Source organism: Antrostomus carolinensis, unplaced genomic scaffold, assembly GCF_000700745.2.
Source record: "Antrostomus carolinensis isolate BGI_N321 unplaced genomic scaffold, ASM70074v2 scaffold15280, whole genome shotgun sequence".
Taxonomy (NCBI): Eukaryota; Metazoa; Chordata; class Aves; order Caprimulgiformes; family Caprimulgidae; genus Antrostomus; species Antrostomus carolinensis.
In genome coordinates this window covers 18,553-25,664 of record NW_010287854.1, presented here as the reverse complement: position 1 = coordinate 25,664, position 7,112 = coordinate 18,553, and the positions used below count along the sequence as shown (strand labels likewise).

Below are 7,112 nucleotides of genomic sequence, written 5' to 3'. Positions count from 1 at the left end.
GGAAACTATCAATAATCTCCTGTCCACTGCCCCACATGGGGATCAGACTGGGGTTTCCTCTCAGTTGTCCAAGGCAGAGGAAGTGCAGAGCAGCTGCTACGCAATTGCTCCCCTTGGGTGTCCTCGTTTCTTATGCCCATAAACGTTTCAGCCCATCTCTCATAACGCACCAGTGCGGCCACGGACCTGGGCACCCAGTTGAAATGCAGAAACCCAAATGACAAGAAACTTTCTCCTCCCTTCCCTTTGTGAGCCCTGAGCTGGGCCAACTTGCCATGTTATCATAGCTCACATAGGGGACAACCAATTTTCTAGTGGAAAAAACTGATTTGAGCCCTCCCTTCCACATCTCCTTCTATTCAGATGTGAACGATGGGCAGCTGGCACAGTTCCTGCAGCAACTGAAGACCCCGATTCCCTGTGGGAAGTCATAAGGTGTGAGTAGTAATAAGCAATTCCAGAAGAAGACAGAGATAGTCTCTCCAGGGAAGAGACTAACTGAGCTACAAGCAGTGTAAGCGGCAGGAGGTACGGGTGAGACAGACACCATGGAAAGCAGAAGGTGCTGTGTAGCAGAGATGGACACCATTGCCCGTTAGTACCAGGCACAGGAGGCTGCACAAGGCAAGGAACCCACAGCAACCTAGAGCAGGGATGGAGGCAAAGAGCAGAGCCTGGTGACCACCATTTAGCAGGGGTCAGGCAATGCCCCACTACTGCTTGCTGTGCTGCTCGGTGGGAGCCCCAACGCTTTTATCTCACCACTGAATAATGTGTCAAACAGTCAACATGTCAACAGGTCAAACCTCATCCTGCTCGTATGGAGGAGGAGGGAGAAGATCAATGCCAATTCTAGAACCAAAGTCACCAAGGGATGTTTTAGCAGTTCCATTACTGCTCTGCTATTTATAGAGCACCTTGACACGGCATGGCTTGCTGGGCCATTGTGCAATTGCACAACTCAGTCGCTGAAAGTGAACTTTGCTCCTGTGAAAGCCGAAGCAGTGAGGAGAGGAAGGATGTTGTTTCTTCACTGAGAAGCCAAATGCAGACAAGCACCTTCCTGGATTAATTGTAGATAAACTGAACTACATTTGAAATCAATACTTTTGAGAAGTTGCATTTATCATAAAAATTGTGCAGCCATATAGATAAGCAAAGGACATACAGTAGCAAGAGTGCCCTCTGATTTCTGGGAGAAGAGCTAAAATTTGCCTTCTCCCAAAACACAGCAGATTGTAGAGGAGATTTAACATTGACATAATTCCTGAGCGTAAAGAGGAACCAAAACTCAGGCGAGGCTTAAATGCATCTGTGTTTACACTATAGGACTTTTTCCCCTCCTCTCCTCATTCTTTATGCAGATATTTTATCTCTCTCAAGCAGTGATTTACAGGAAGTTTAAAAGGAATGTTCTTCCCTTTCCTCCATTTCATTACAGTGGCAGCATTCAGTGCCTCTTCTCAGAACTGGTACGAGCACTAGAATATCAGCCTGCTGTAACTCAAACAAAATGAGACACAAATTTTGTCTGAAAGCTTATATGGGAAGCCATAAACACCAGTAGACAGGGCTGGGCTTTGTCCTAGACCCAGCCTGCAACAAAATATGATATCTGAATTTAGCAGCATTTTATGACACTGTAGGAACATCTAAAAAGAAATACTTCATACAATGGCAGGCCAACACCCCGCCTTTTTAATTCAGCACATCAGCACCGCAGCATCAATCTCCTTACAGTAACAATCAGAAACAGGACGCATTTCCAGCTTTCCGGTGTGCAACTAATAAAGCGACTAATAAATCACCTGCTCCTCTAATAAGCACTCCAGCAAGATCAAAAGATGGCAGAACATTAGATCAGAATGCAGCTTAGTCCTAATTGTGTAACAAAAGAGAGCAAGAGTTGAAGAAAAGTAAATGGAGGCCAAAGGAGCGTCCCCAGAGCCCAGTGCTACCTCAAAGGCTGAACAGTCTGTTCTCAGATTACTGTGGTGTCGTGGGCACTGAGGGGAGACGTGTGGAAATAACAGTCAGACATGTCTTGAGATATTTAGCTTGAATTTCTGCAATAACTTTTACCTTGTAACAGTTTTTCAGCAGGTGCTTTGCCACTTTTAGAACACTTATCTGGACTAGCCAAATACCAAGACCACTAGAGCAACACGTCAACTTGTAAAATGTCACTGCTCCCGTTTTACACCAAAACCCCTCTCTCCAGAGTTGGACAATCGCCTCATAGCCCAGTTCATCCTGCAAACTCTGAGAGTGCAGAAGGAAAGGAAACACCCTTCTGATGCTTCTGAAGATCAGAGAGAGGAAACCACTGTGCATATAACCAGCCATGCAATGCTGTGCATCAGGGAGATGCCCCTTCCTGGGTCCTTGCTCTGACCTGCTCAGGCCTCAAATAAAGCTTCTGTTCTGTTGTCTTGATGCCTCTTTATTTAACTGTAAAATTATCCATCACTTTTGGATTTAATATCATTTGACCTGTACTGATGCCACAGACAGCAGCACAAGACTAAGGCACACACAAAGCCATAGCTGGAGGTCACACCGTGCAATAAAAATCTGCCATTCATGTAACTCAAGATTTCATCCAAGCTACATTTCTTAGATTTAATACATTTTAATAGGAAGCAAAACAAGTATCCTACTAGAAGGCAGTGGCAGGTCAGCATTAAAAACTAACGCACCTATGTTAAGATGTCGTAAGAGGAAAGTGTCTAACATTCACCATTTTGTTAGGAAAAATGAAAATAACTCCTGTTGGAGCATGAATCCAAATTTCACATCTAGATCTTCCTTCTACTTTAGCTAACTACTTAACAGGAGCCAAGTCTTTCACAAGCCCTCAGTAATTCTGAAGTTGGAGGTGCGAGGAACAAGAAGCATTTAAAATATGCAATTTTTCAATATCCTTTTTTTCTGAAAACAAACAAGAAAGCCAATCTTGCACCTGTGGAAAAACTGCACAAATGTTAAAACTCATCTTTTTCCTGCAGCATCATCAGAATTGTAGCATGAGATCATACAGACACTCCTCTTTGTAAAAGAGGAATAATTTCAAGTAATGTGGTGCCAGTAAGTACTATGATGTTATCCATGACTCATACAGAGGCAATCAATGGCTTCTCTGTATAGGAGAAAAATCACCAACCCTTCCCACCAGCCCTCACGAAAGACCATAAAGACCAAACTACACATGTACATTATTCCACTATAAAAATGGCTCTATTCATAATAATTATTTTGCTCTGGAAATGCAGGCATTATCCTTGAATGAAAACACAGTGTATCTCAGAATAGGGTGTCTGCACAAGGAAAGCTATTCCAGAACTGATAAATTACAGGAGAATAATTAATTCTGGACCAGCTGTGTAGGTCACTTTATCATGCATGCAAGGGTAAGACCTGATGACATTTAGGGACCCCAGCCATGCAAGGTTGTGCAAGGTGATTTGGTCCGGCTACAGCTGGGGAAACTCTGACTCTTAATCATGACAGCAGGAAAACGACAAGGATGATTACAGTGTGAAAAATCTACCGTGAGTTTAGACCTCATTTGTGCACTATGGGCAGGAGAAGTTTGGGTTGTGTGAGGATTTAAGGAGCCCGGATGAACACCCGCTTCATGCTCTCCCTGACTCATTCAAAATTTAATAAAATAACCATGAAAGGAGGATGTCACTGTTTACATCCCACATTCAGAGTCCATCCTGTGACTCATCTCCTCAATTTTTTATTAGGGAGGAAAAGGAGGATAAAAACCCTCCATAGTCTAAGTGAGGAACAACTTCCATCATCCATCATTCAAAAACAAGCCTTACTCCTTTAGTGCTTGAGGTAGTTATATAGTGAGCCACGCTGGCATAGAAAAACACCAACATAATAACAAACAGTCTTTTCAACTGTAACAGAGTAATTTGAAGATACAAATGACACTGCAAGAAAGAGCTAAGAAGTTACCAATAGTTTTTTAACATTAAAGTCAGCCCAGAAGCTGTCAACATATAAAAAGTGTAGCATGAGAAAAGAGGACAGGATCCCTTTAAGCTTTTCTCATTCTCTCTTCTTCTCCTAGTTTGATGTAAGGATAGAACTTGATATAGGACTCAAAACCAGTTTACAGGCCTTAACATTCAGTCTTGATTACACATTTCTAGAGACAAAGATTTGCTTTGCAAAATATTGCCAGTCAGGCTCGTCTTGTTTTGAAAGACAAGAAAAAGGAAGCAATTAAAAAAAAATAATAACAGTAGGTCTATCTAATCCAAACATCTGAAACTGAAGACAGGTTAATTAACTTCTGTAGGCTTGGGACAATGTCTCACGTACTTATCTTTAAATGTCTCAGTCAAACATTTGTTACTCAAGCTTCACTGCAGCTATGCATTCTGGCCACCCTCCGCGGGAGCAGGTCCATCTCATCTCATTTGAGATGGGTATCTAAGCCCAGCACTCACTCCAGCCTCCCCTTCCAGCAAATCACAGAAAAGGGTATCTCCAGAATTCATTCATCCTCTCCTAGGTGAGAAATCACCCTTGGGAGGAGCCTATTTCTACCCATTACCTCAGCTACTGAAGGTGGCCAGTGCAGACCTGCATGCTGGAGCTTTGGATGTCTATGGGCAAAGGAGTCTCACCCCACCAGATCTGACAGCTCACTCTTTGCTAAAGCTTCTCTTCCCACACTGCATGTCTATGTTTGCCCATCACTCTGCTTCCAAAAATCTTGGAGGCAACATCTCAGGCTTCATAAATCTTTAGTCTACTAAAATACAGTTTTCAGTGCAAAATTAAACTATGCATATGAATGAAACCCCTGCTCAGGTCACAAGTTCAGTAATAAATGGTATTATTGTGTTCCAAAGCAAGTCAAGTGCTTTGCCTGCTTACCATTGCCAAAAAAATTAAGTTGGATGTGGAAGTTTCTGAGCTGGTGCTTACTACAGTTTTTAGCTTGCATGCATTTTGCACAGTCACCCGTACTGAAAGACATACGTACAGCAAGGCCACCTACAGATAGTAATAAAACCATACTGTCTGAAAGGCTGCCTATAAATCTTATTAAAGTAATCCCTTCCCTGAACCCAGATTATTACATTCACCTTTATGGTAGAATAAAAATTAATTTTCTCAGCTATAATAAGTGTATGATAAGAAGGCATCACTTGGGACTAAATAAAGATTATAATTAACTCCAACTGAATAAATCTAAATTTAGCTTGGACTAGCAATTTGTTTTCATACATTTTCCTCTACGACTGAGTGAATAGGTACAGCAGGATTAGCATCCCATGCCAGTTCCAGCACTGCTGGCACAGAAAGAAATGAGGCAGAGTGTAATCCAATACCCAAAAGGCCTGAAGATTAATTCAGGGTTCTCTATCAGCAAAAGTTGGGAAAACTGGAATAAAACAGAAAGGCTCAGAACTGCCATTAGTCCAGGAAGGAAAGCACTTGAAGGGCTGCACTCCAGAGAGAACGCGGCTTGCTGCACTCCCTAAATCAGCATTATGCAAAGACAGGACCTCTGCCACAGGCTGCTGAGAACATGTTCAGGGGAAGCATCCCTCTGTGCTTGCCTTAGCTGACTCTTTCCTACCGAGTATCTGCTTCTGGGTGCTACCAGAGTTATCTGCTTCTGGGTGCTACCAGAGTTATCTGCTTCTGGGTGCTACCAGAGTTATCTGCTTCTGGGTGCTACCAGAGTTATCTGCTTCTCCAGAGTTATCTGCTTCTGGGTGCTACCAGAAACGGGTTACTGGGCCTGATGGATCTGTGTTCTGACCTGGTAAAGCCATTTTTAATTTGCACTCCCTCACCTGCAACACCTCAGAGGTGATCCCTAAAGCAACTGTAAAACAAGAAGACACAGCATTACACAAGCACAGGTAAACACACAAACAAAATGGGGTAAAGCAAATGCATCAAACAAATATGCAAAGTTTACCCTGATTTTTTTTTTTTACTTAGTTGAAAATAAAAACTCTTATAACAGCACTATACCCAGCACATTAGAGATTTCAACCCCCAAGGAAACAAGTCTCTACTTATAAAAGGTTGAGGAACTGCCTTGTTAAACCACTACCTCATTATTTGCCATTCTCTGGGAAGATGATTGTTAACAACGTTATTACTGGGAAGGAGGAGTTCAGGCTTGTTTATCAAAATAGACCACATATTTACCCTAACCAGGGAATAGCATGCAACCCAAGCAATAAAGCTACTGTGGTTCCTCCTCTGATTTCCATGCTAGCCCATGCAGACATCGGATTTGCCTGCATAAGAAGATTTTATAAGGTATGAAGCTACAGCTGAGCCATTATCATTACAGCAGTATGGTTCTCCAAGCAGTTATGTTTATTTCCAAAGTCTGGAGTTTTTAGCTTAAAGGTGCCACAGTCCGAAACAACAAAAAATATATTTTAGGATTAAATAAGAGTATGTATGTAATGCACTACAGCACTATAAACAACTTAAATTCACCTCTCATGAGGGTTTAACTTCCCTAGACAGGACACCCTTCTGCTGTCCCAGCACCATCATTTATTTTTGAGAACTACCAGACTTGAGCACAATTCCTGCCTAAATATGAAATTGCCCCAAAAATATGCTGTCCAAACCTGAGTGCAAATTGCTCCTGAATCATTAACACTGGCTGTTTTAGTTAAATTTGTCACAGCTTCTAAGCCAAAGATCCAGCAGCTCTATAGGTCATAAAGTGGAAGTTTTATTCTGCCATGGAGAAGAGAGATCCCCTTTCCTCCAAATGCTACCATCATGTCCAGGCCTGCAAGGACCTGAGATACAGGACATTAAACCTGTGACATCTGTAACTGGAGGAAGGCTATTTCAGGTAAGTTTTAGAGGCTTTTATTGCTCCCTCTGAACCCTGTACAGTGGGAAACATGGTAACTAAGGCATCTGGTTTTATAGGCTTGAGTAATAGAAAAAATAGTCACAATAAAAAAAATTTTAAAACTCTCTAAACATCCCTAAAATAGCTTTTCTTGAAACATACTGGGATGGTTTCACCATCTGTGAGTAATCTGCCCATCCCCATAAAATCTTTATGTCATCACGTATTCTATCTATCCATCTCC

At 42.1% G+C, this 7,112-nt stretch overlaps 1 protein-coding gene across 1 annotated transcript in view; it reads right to left on the bottom strand.

The window, feature by feature from the left end:
• Nucleotides 1-6,839, bottom strand: part of LOC104522330 (transmembrane protein 132B) — a gene marked incomplete at its 3' end in the record, with an annotated part of 112,868 nt that extends 106,029 nt beyond the window's left edge. The window contains exon 1 of the mRNA XM_010164580.2: nucleotides 6,810-6,839. The remainder of the gene's footprint in view (nucleotides 1-6,809) is intronic.
• Nucleotides 6,840-7,112: the final 273 nt, after the last annotated feature.